Genomic DNA, 11,159 nt, shown 5'->3' on the forward strand with positions numbered 1-11,159 from the left:
AAGACAACTGTAACGTTGCTCTAAGGCATCAGTATATATTTATCTATATTTGATTGTAAATTCAATTATTTTTATGTATTAATTTGAGGTTCTTTATAAAAATTCATAAACTTCGAATTCTGAATCTGTCTTTACCTCTCACCCCTCTTTCTAACAAGTGTATGGATCAAACACAACCAAAGGGTGTTTGAGAGTGAAAAACAAAACTCAAAAAGTACAAATATTTTAGAAGCACAAGATATAGTTTGTAAGTTTCAAAAAAGAAAAAGACAACAATCACACAAATTTTTGAAAGATCACAATAGGTCCAAGATATGAACCATTTCATGGAAAATTCGCACTAAATTTAAGGCCCCACAAAGGCAAAGCAAAACCTATAAGAAAGAGAAGGAAAAAAAACCAGCAACAAATCACTCCCATATTCACTTGCATAGAAGAAAACAAAATGCCAAATATTAAACCCCCAAAAAAAAAAAAAAAAAAAAAAACCACACCGAATAAATTGCAATGCATGGATGATGTGTACATAGGTGTAGTACACTTCCATGAAAACTATTAAACATTTTCTTATAAATTTCTTTATACTATTATTTTTTTTACACCTTTTCTTGAGCCGGGGGTCTATCGGAAACTGCCTTCCTACCTCCCATGATAGGGATAAGGTCTGCGTACACTCTACCTTCTCCAGACCTCATCATGTGGGAATACATTGGGTATGTTGTTGTATACCTCCTCAGTGATTTTATGCTACATAATTTGATTCAGCACGAAATTTAAAAGAAAAGTAAATGAAATAAAGCTTTCTAAAACCTGATATTTCTTTTGATTTCTCATTGGGTGTCGATATTTGCACTAGATATCCAACTAATCTGGACTCACACCGTATAAGACTCATTTAAAGAAAAAGCGTTCCGTACTAGAATTATTTTTCATACATTGTATTCAAATCCAATACTTCATGTTAAGGAAGGGATTCATTTTTAACCCACCACAACCGTTTTGATGTTAAACTTGCGATATTAATCATGTAATGCATTAATATGTGCCACACAAAATAAATACGAAAGATTATCGCATGAAACAATAGATTGGATGCCTTGTTTCCAAAATACAAATTCTACTTATATGAACAATTATCTTTGATTATTTTTTAGGTAACCAGATAATGTAAATTTTTTTAATACATATAATACTAACTACGTCCCAATATTAAACAAGTGTCCAAATAAGTAAAGATCGGCTACATGAATTCTCACTATTTCAGGGGTTGTTTGGTAGGAGGGATAGGATGAGATTGGATCAGTAGTCTCCTTTGGTATTGAAATTAATTCTATGTTTAATTAGTGGGATAACTCATTTGGTATCCTACCCAATCCTATCTACATGAGATAATTTATCCCTCCTACCAAACGACCCCTGAAATTCGAACTCAAATCATTATCACCCCAAATAAAAATTAAAAAAAGCGAGTTTATAATCATATATGCATGCACAAAATAATGAAATAGCCTATGCTAATTCTACTATTTTGTCCTACTCTAGTTCTAGCAAGTGAAAACCTAGTAATTTCACCTACTAGCTTTTGTTATGTGATCATCTCTCTGTTCAACTACCCCACATCCAAGATCCAACTTTCAAAAAACAAAAATGAAATGAAGAAGGAAAAACAATAACTATTCAGCATAAAAAAGTGATGTTTTTAACTCCTTTTTTATGAAACAAAAAATGAAAACGAAAAGGGAAAACAATAACTATTCAGCATAAAAATTGATGCTTTTAACTCCTTTTTTATGCACATAACAAATAATTCAATAGTACTAGTACATAGCAACTAAATTAAGTAATAATATTGCTGATGCTGCATGAGTCCTATTTAATTGTATATTTTCTTTCTTAAAATGAAAAGGAAAGGAAAAAAACATTTACCATAAAATTAATGTTCCAAATCCCTTTTTTATGCATAGATAAAATAATTGAATAGTATCTTTTAGAACCTAAATCAACTAATAATACTGCTGATGCCGCATAAATCCTACTACTATTTAATTGTATATTTTCCTTCTTAAAATGGAAATGAAAGGAAAAAAACAATGACTATTTACCATAAAATTGATGTTTTAGATTCCTTTTTTATAGCTAGATGATACAAAAAATAATTCAATACTCTCTCTTGTTCAAAATAAGTGTCCAACTTAGTCTTTTTTCACACCCCTTAAAGAAAAATACTAACTCCTAAAAAAAAATAAGCATGTTCACTAAACTACTCTTAATAATAAGACTCTTGCTTATTTATTGTCTTGAATAAATAAAAACAAATCTAAAAAATAAAATTAATTCCTTTTTAATTATATATGTGAATACTTATTCTTAATCAAAATAGAAAGGCTAAGTCTAACATAACATAAAAGTAGTATCTTATAATATTGATGATGCTGCATAAATCCTATTTAATTGTATATTTTTCTTCCGAAAATTCACCAAAGATAATAAGTAATAATACAATTAATTCCAAATTTTCTACAATAATAATAATAACAACATCAAAAACCAAAATGCCTTGTAGAAAAATAAAGTGAAAATAAAAATCAAAATGATATACAAAAGTACCATTTGTGAGACAAAAGATTGAGCCGTCCCCGCCAATATCACCACCACCGCCGTGAACCACCGTTCACCGCCGTCAACCACCGCCGGAAAATCAAGAAAAATTGGAAAAATCCATTTCAAGTAGAAAAATTTCAACTTTTGAACACCCAAAATAGCTGTTAACAAAACCAACTATCTGCATTTGCATAATTAACATTTTCTTGAAATCTACATAGCCAAAATCTTCAAGAACCTTCATTGCACACAAGGTGTTTGATATTTTGCCAACCTGAGTAAGAGTCCAATAGAGTATTATTAGTAGAAGCAAAAAAAAAAAAAATGAGATTTTTATGACCAAAAAATAAAAAAGATGAGATTTTTGAAGAACCCCATTTTCAAGAAAACTTCAAAAGTGTGTTTGATTTTGTATTTTTTGTGCATTTTATTGTGTCACATGTATGAAAAGATGTTGAACCAAGTAAAAGTAAAAACGTGAGGCTGAAAAAATGGTGAGAAGGTACCATGTAAATAACTTTTTTGTTTTTTAACCACTGAGTATTCAAAACTTACTAGCTTTATTAATCTAGATTCGCGCTGTATAAAATTCAGAACTTTATCACTAACTACTAAATAAGAAGTCCATTATGAGAGTTTTAGTGCTCCTTACCAAAAAAAACTTCATTTCACGATTTGAATTCGAGATTTTTCGTCAAAAATGAAAAACACATTTACCATTCCACCACAACATTTCATAAAATCTTTCGCACTTTTTATCAAAGAAAACTTCATTTCACGGTTCGAACACGTGACTTCTTGTCATTGTTCATTCCACCACACCACTTGATGAAACTCTTAACACTTCCCATCAAAGAAACTTCATTTCATGATTCAAACTCGAGACCTCCTATCAAGAATGAAGAAACCTTTATCATTTCACCGCACCCTTTTGGTGAAATTCTTTTTCTTTATTGTTATCTTCTCACTCTTTATGGTTTCTTAAAAAAAAAGGAGTAAGAAAAAGGAGCCTTTGATGAGCAATATTGTCCTATCCTTAAAAATCAGAAGGCAAGAAAAGGTCTTTCAAGCTGTTGTACTACTACTACTATTACTATAAAGTCTATGAGGAATTAGGGGTATAGAAAGAGAGAGAAGAGAGAGAGAAGCTTAAGGAAACAGCTTAGGACATAGAAATCCTTTGTGCCTTGTGAGTTTGTAGATGTGTCTATTCCCAACACAGTGACAATCAATCTGTCTTATAACAACATAATGAAGCCAAAGTAAATGAAGGCATAGAATAGTGTTTGCTTTGTGTACTGTTGTTTTATATTTTTGGGCATGGGCTTGATATTGATTGTCAGTAAAATGAGTGATTTACAAGAATGACCTTGGAGGTGGGTTATTTTGAACTTTTTATTCCTACTTGTTCTGTAGGCAAAACTTCACGTTTAACAAATTTTGACTTTTGACCTTAAAGATTTGCCCATAAAGGAGACTGAGGTAAAAAATTCAAGACCGTCAATTTTCAAGGTCTTGGATGTTATTTCCAAACACCACCTCCTTAGTTCCCCTCACTATGTTTCTAAGCCAAACAAGATTGGAGATTTTGGACCATAATAGTTCTAAAATCTTTCATTTGATAGGTGTTTTTAAAATAATTGATGTACAACAACAACAACAACATACCCAATGAATCCCATAATGTGGGATTTGGGGAGGGTAGAGTGTATCAGAAATCTTACCCCTACTTTAGGTAGGGAGACTGTTTCCGGAAGACTCTCAACTCAAGAAAAGGCATAGGAAAGGTTAGATACGGGCAAATAATTGATGTATTCGATTCAATTTGTGTGTACCTTAATTATTGCACTTGATTTTTGCTATTTCTCTGATTAGGCAAAAAAATCCCCAGGACTTAGTTTACTTGGCAAAGGTTAATATATTTGAGGCTTAGGTCACAAGTCAAGCTCTATGTCAAGCAAACTAAACCAAGTATTTAAGAGGAGAAGGATAGGAGTAGCGAGGCCACCATCACCGAGTTCGAAGGCTGAAGGTGGCAATAAAGGTTGGCTTATTAGTGATTCAAATGCTTGAATATAGGATCATAATGTGGACTTTCCAATGCAACCCTCCCCTCAAATGATCTGTGCTTGAATTTTTTTTAGAGACGAATTTAGAACCTAGAGTTATGAATTCAGAATGATATAATCTTATTATACTTAAACCTTTTATATTTTTTTATATGTTAAGTTAAAAGTAATAAGTAAACTTACATAACCCATTGCCACCCACAAAGATTTCTCAAAGAAAGTAAATTTCTTTTTGCCTCTTAACCCCTACTTTCTTTCTGTCAAAATTTACTCATACCGATAGTTATATCAGTTTGTAAATACATGACATATATTTGAATAAAGATTTATTTCACCAACTATATTTAATTAATATATTTACATCTTATTAAATTATCTAATTATGATTAGTTACTATAATTTGATATTTTACCCTTCCTCACCTCCAAAACAACAACCTTGGGTCAATTTCCCAAAGCAAAACAAGAAATAAAAGCAAGTGAGGATAGAAACCCAATTTTCACTTCACACCTTACATTGCCTCAAAAGCCCAGTTCCCAATTTATCTAGATTTGCACAAACAATCTCTGTCTTATTTTCTTTTCTTTATTCTTTATTTAGCCTTCATTAATTACATATTTCCCTATCTATCCTTCCTAGATGCTGATGCAGATTGCAGGTTCAAGAAAGGGAGTTTCAAAATTTAAACCTGTTTGGCTTTGAGAAATTTTCACTTTATTTCCAAATTATCGTTTCGCCATGAAAATTTAAGTTTTATTTGAAATTTACAAAATATTCAGACGATCAAATATTTTTTGTAAAAATTATAACCAAACACAATTTAAGTTTTAAAATTCTAAATAAAGTGGAAAATATTTAATTTTCATGGCCAAAAGCTAACTAAATTTTTGTTTTTAGTTTTTCTTAGAAAGTTCCAACATGTTAACACTAATTCAAATTGTATTTTTTGCAGCTTTTGAGTAGTGTATACTATTCCCTCCGGATAAAAAAAAAATCCATTTAGCCTTTTTTTTTTATAAAAAAAAGAATTCACTTAGCAAATCAAAAAAGAATTAATCTTTTTTTTTTTTTTTCATATTTGCCCCTATTAAGTGTTATATGATCAAATCTCAATGCTTATTTAATTAAGGGTAGTTTAGTCAAAAAAAAAATTCTAGAAGTTAATATTTTCTTAAGAGGTGTGCAAAAAGTTAAGTGAACTTTTTTTTTATCCGGAGGGAGAACTATGTACTGTAGTAAAAGTTTTTTTAATGGGAGAAGACCTGACTCTACTGACTAAAAAGGGCATCAACATCAAGAAAAATCAATTTTATTTTTATTTTTATTTTTTAAAGAACTTATTGTTTCAATTTTACTTCGTTATTTATGTTACCTCGAGACTATAACCAAAGCAAAATCCAAGAATAGTGTTTTTGTGGCCTAACATTCGTTTGTTGGACTCATAGGGGAAGGTGTTATAGCAGCTAAGCAAGATTGCTAATTAGCTGCTTTTCCCAATAAACTTGGTTTTTGTTGACTCTTTTAGTCAAATATAATAAGTGTTTGGGGGCCCCAACTTTCAAAAATGATGTTTCCACTAAAAAACTTTTACATTTTTTCAGAATTCAAACTTTTACCTGATGTATAGAGTAACATTAGTAGCTTGTGAAATACTAAGAAAAACAACTTGATACAATAAAGTACTTATTAAAATACACAAATATTGTGAAAAAATTCACACTACAAGCAGGGGGATACATTATTTATTATATAGCCGGGCAAAATTCAGTAACTTTGGTCAAACTTTATATATTGAGGTAAAATTCTAAAATAATCACTTTTCAATTTTTGTAATTGAAAAATAACCAGTGTCATGGCTAAACTCTACGACATTGTCGTGGAGATTCACCCATAAAATTTGAAACTCCATTATAGTAACTATTATTCAATTACAGGGCTGAAAAGTGGTTGGTCGGCGCTACTACTAAAATATACTCCCTCTGTTTTAATTTATGTGAACCTATTTCCTTTTTAATCCGTGCCAAAATGAATGACCTCTTTCCTAATTTGGAAACAAATTCACTTTATGAAATGATTTATAACCACACAAATATTCAAGACTTATTTTGAACCACAAGTTTCAAAAGTCTTCACTCTTTCTTAAATATCGTGCTCAGTCAAATGGATTCACATAAATTGAAACGGAAGGAGTATATACACTAACCTGTCAACCCAATCATATTCTCATGGAGTTTCAGCTATAAAAATTTAAAACTCCGTGGCTATTTTCCTATTATAAGGCTAAAAATATATGAGTCAAAATTTGATGGGTAAACATTTAAGAAGAGGTTCATGTTTTTCTACTCCATTTTCAATTACTAACATCTGCCAGAACAGTTTCAGAAACTGATGGCACATTTATTTTGATGTGAAATCCTTTATTTATTAGGGTTCTGCCTTCTATTCCATTGCTCAAGGATTGAAAACTTGTCTCACTAGGTAAATTATTGGTGAAAAATTTAATGGTCCAAGCTGCACTATGAGAGAAAATTCAAGCATGCTATTGTACTAGTACTATATTGTACAAGATTAAAATCAAACCAAGATGTGATCAAATTTATTGATAGAATTAAACTAAAAAAAAAACCCATCAATACGGAGTAGTATTTTCCTATGACACACATGATGGAAGATGGGCCGATGAAGACGGGCCGAAGTATGGCTTTTAGAAATGTAAGTTTCTGAGGAAGGAGTGCATGTTACACCTTAGGTGGATTTCACATCGGAATGAGATGGAAACGTGAAGAGCTTTATAGACTCGATTATGGCATAGGTCGAAGGACAAATTCCTAAGGCACGTTGGTTAAAAATGGACAATACGTGTCATGAGCTTAGACTGAGAAGCTTCCTTCCGAATGATTAAAGTTATTCAAGCCTTATTAGTTACTAGAAATTCCTAAACATCGAGAGAAGCTACGAGCTAATCTTTTTACTAGATCGAGAAAAAGCTGATAAAAAGCAAAAAGCGTGTGCGCTACGCTCTCTCCCTCGTTCCATTGATGAAGTTGAGGCAGGAGGAGAAAACATAATTCTCCGAACGACTTTATATAAGGTATAGTTTTCTCCGAACGACTTTATATAAGGTATAGTTTGTTAGGATGACACATTAATTAGTAGATAATAGCTAAGTGTGCCTCCAAACAAAACTAAAAACATAAGCAAAATTTTAAACAAAGAGTTGGGACTTACTAAAGTCGGGAAAATAACTATAGGTCTTCATCTATAAAAACATTAAAAGTTAAAAAGAGAAAGGAAAGAAATTAAATGCTAACTTAGAACTAAGAGTATGATGTAGGAACTGATTGCTAAATCAATTTTTATACACCAAAATGGAACACAAGGAAATGATAGAAACCTAAAGACTATACAGCAAAGTACTCTATATGGAGAAAATTAAATATATATCATAAATATAGACAAAAAAAGAACTAAATAAGTTATATATGCACAGGTATCAATCGTTTTCAGAACTGATTTTTCTCAGATCAAACCCTACTTTTCTGCATTTATATATCTGTCCCTTTTATCACTGCCATGTATAACATGGAGTGTTGAGAGTGAATTCCATTTAACCTGTCATTTTTAGTATAGACCAAAAATATGTATAATGTGTGAAAAATCAGGAAAAACGTTATAAATATTAAGTTTAGAACCTATACTTTCAAAAAAAAAAAAAAAGTCAAAACCTTCAACCAGTTAAAATTTAGATAAGGAATGGATTGTGATCCCTTTATCCTTAACCACAAGTATCGAGTTCGAGTTCTGAGAATTAAAAAAAAAAATTCATGATAGGGAGTGATATCCTCTTAAGTGACCATACGAGGCAAAGAGGGATACAGAGTTTTGAGTTTACAAATTTTGGATTCTAAAATAAGTAGCTTATCGCAATTCTAGATAAATCATTTATATATATTAAGTGGATCTCTTAATACAAATACAGGGTTTAATTTGACCAAACCTACTGAATTCTATCAAACCGTAACTAGGTCTTCTGCCCCATCGACACGAATCTGAATTAATCAGTTCAGTGGAATCCAAATACATATGCTAAACCAAAAAAATATATTGGACTTGTCTAATGATCCTTTACCTTCTTCACACAAACACACACACACGTAACATGTATATAAAACTTCCAATGAAAAATCAGAAGAAAGTAATAAAAGAGAAAGGAAGGGTACCTTTCAAATTTCCATTAATAGGGGCAAGAAACTTGTACATGGATCCATTAATACAGAACTTATTGTGTGTTTGGAAACTAAGAAAATACACAATTCTAGTAGAAGGAGGATATATATATATATATATATATGTGAAAAGGAAAAGGAATATATTTTAAGAAAAAATGAAGGGGAAATAATCTTTGGAAAAAGCAAAGGGGTTACATATCTTTTACACTTTACTGTAGAATTGATTTTATTTTACTTTTTTATCTTCTGAGAGAGACTTCATTTTCAGCTTTTCTTTTTGTTATTCTATGAAACTAGGGATTTTCCTTTCCTTTCTTTTTTGTTTCCCTTCACTTTCCTTTAAAAAAAACTGGAGAAGAAAGAAATAAAGCTGACAATTAGGGGTTAGAGGCTTTTTGTAGTCTGAGGAAAGTTGAGAAAATGGAAGATTAATTTAAAATAAAAGAATTTTGTACAAACTAGATCAAAAGTACTTATCTTTTTTTTTTCCAGAAGAAATGATTTGCATATCAATTAATTATTTATGAAACTACTACAAGAATATGGAGTAAATCAAAGAAAATAAATACTACAAGAAGAAAAAAAAATGATAGATTGACTACATTTTAATAAATTCAGAAAGAAAAAATCTTAATATTCTAACTAATGTTACTTATCTTATAATGATATAATGAGCTATCATTATGTTAATGATCAAGCGTAAATTTTCTTTTTGGAGAATTCAATAAAAGTAGATTTTGTAATTCTTTAATAGGAGTTTCACAAACTTTTATTTATTCATAATGCTTTATATATCAATCATGAGTCTCACATACTCTTCGTTGATTTTCTCCCTTTTGTACTTTCAAAAGCTAAGAAATTATCAACAGTAGTAAAGTTCTATTATTAATTATAAGAAAAATGTCCGCTATTTTAAATTTAGTTAAGTTATACACACAATATAATATTTATTATACTATTAATGTAGTTTAACCGATTATGATAGTGTGTTATATATTTACTTTATCTTTCGCGATACCAACATATACCAAGAACAATTGTCAATCGGTAGTTAGCGTTTGACTACCCTATTTGCATATTTGCATTACAAATTATTAAAGATATAATTAAGTAAATAAAAGCATATTTTCTACCTAACTGATTAAGTTTTTAGATGACACGATCACACACTTCAATATGATAGCGACGCAGATGAAGGTTCCAGGTTTGAGTCTCGCCACCACTAATTATCGAAACTTTTCATGTATTTGACTAAAAAAGGAATCTATCTCCTAGGTGAGGAGGCATATAAAGGACATAATTAATTAAACAAAATTATGCTTTTTTAAACAATTTAATAATTAAAATTTTAGATTCTGCTGCTCAGACATGTAAACATAACTCACATTTTCTACTATCTTATGCCTTTTATATAGATTTGAAAACAACTATTAGCATCATTTCAAGTTAAGAACTAATTTGATCTACTTTAAATTCAAAAGATTAATTATTCTCAATTGCAAATGCAAGGATGAAATATAAATGATTGTTTGTACTTTCAATTACTCAATATTTGACCAAAAAGAAAAGAAAAGAGAAAACAAAGAGCAAAAGCAAATGAAGCTCAACCAATATATATAAAGTAGAAATCAAAGCCCACAAATCAAAGAGACAAACCTAATTTGGATGAACCATGGAATCTATAAATCTTAGAGATAAAAAAAAAAAAAATAGTTATCTCTTGGAAATAGAGAAAGCATTCACTCAGAAAGAAATAGAAAAAAAGAAAAAGAAAGAAGATTGGCCCAAAAAGCCATTTCAGAACTTTTCATAATAAAACCACTTTATTTTTTCTTCTAATCTTTTGTTGCTTTATCAGTAATGAGTAGCAGTAAAATATTTGGACCACACTGCCATAGATGGGATCTCTTTAGGCATACATCTAACATGTCCAGGTCAATTGAACTTAATAATTTTTGTCTAAATATTATATATGTGTTAAACTTTTTATTAAATATCATTAAGTATTTTAATATACTATTTTATATTAATTTAAGGTTGTTGTAGTAATTTATTAAATTTAAATCTTGCATTTGTCTCTGGATTCAGGGGCGAAGCTAAAGTTCTACGTGCACATTCATTGTGGGTTGCGCATTGATGCAGGTACGAATGAACCAAAAGAGAAGAGAGTTTAGTCCAGTAGAAGCTGATGCTTAATTAGCCTTTAGGCAACATCCATCAACAACAACAAGATATCTAGGGTAATGCCACAAGTTGTGTC

General features: G+C 30.3%; 1 long non-coding RNA gene across 1 annotated transcript; it reads right to left on the reverse strand.

The window, feature by feature from the left end:
* Window positions 1-2,415: 2,415 nt before the first annotated feature.
* LOC132040637 (uncharacterized) lies at window positions 2,416-9,009 on the reverse strand. Its single transcript, XR_009410735.1, has 2 exons — window positions 8,891-9,009; window positions 2,416-2,875 (listed from the first exon to the last, which is right to left on the reverse strand). It is a non-coding gene; the product is annotated as an uncharacterized LOC132040637 (long non-coding RNA).
* Between the last annotated feature and the right edge of the window lie 2,150 nt (window positions 9,010-11,159).

This window comes from Lycium ferocissimum, chromosome 12 (genome assembly GCF_029784015.1).
Source record: "Lycium ferocissimum isolate CSIRO_LF1 chromosome 12, AGI_CSIRO_Lferr_CH_V1, whole genome shotgun sequence".
NCBI lineage: Eukaryota > Viridiplantae > Streptophyta > Magnoliopsida > Solanales > Solanaceae > Lycium > Lycium ferocissimum.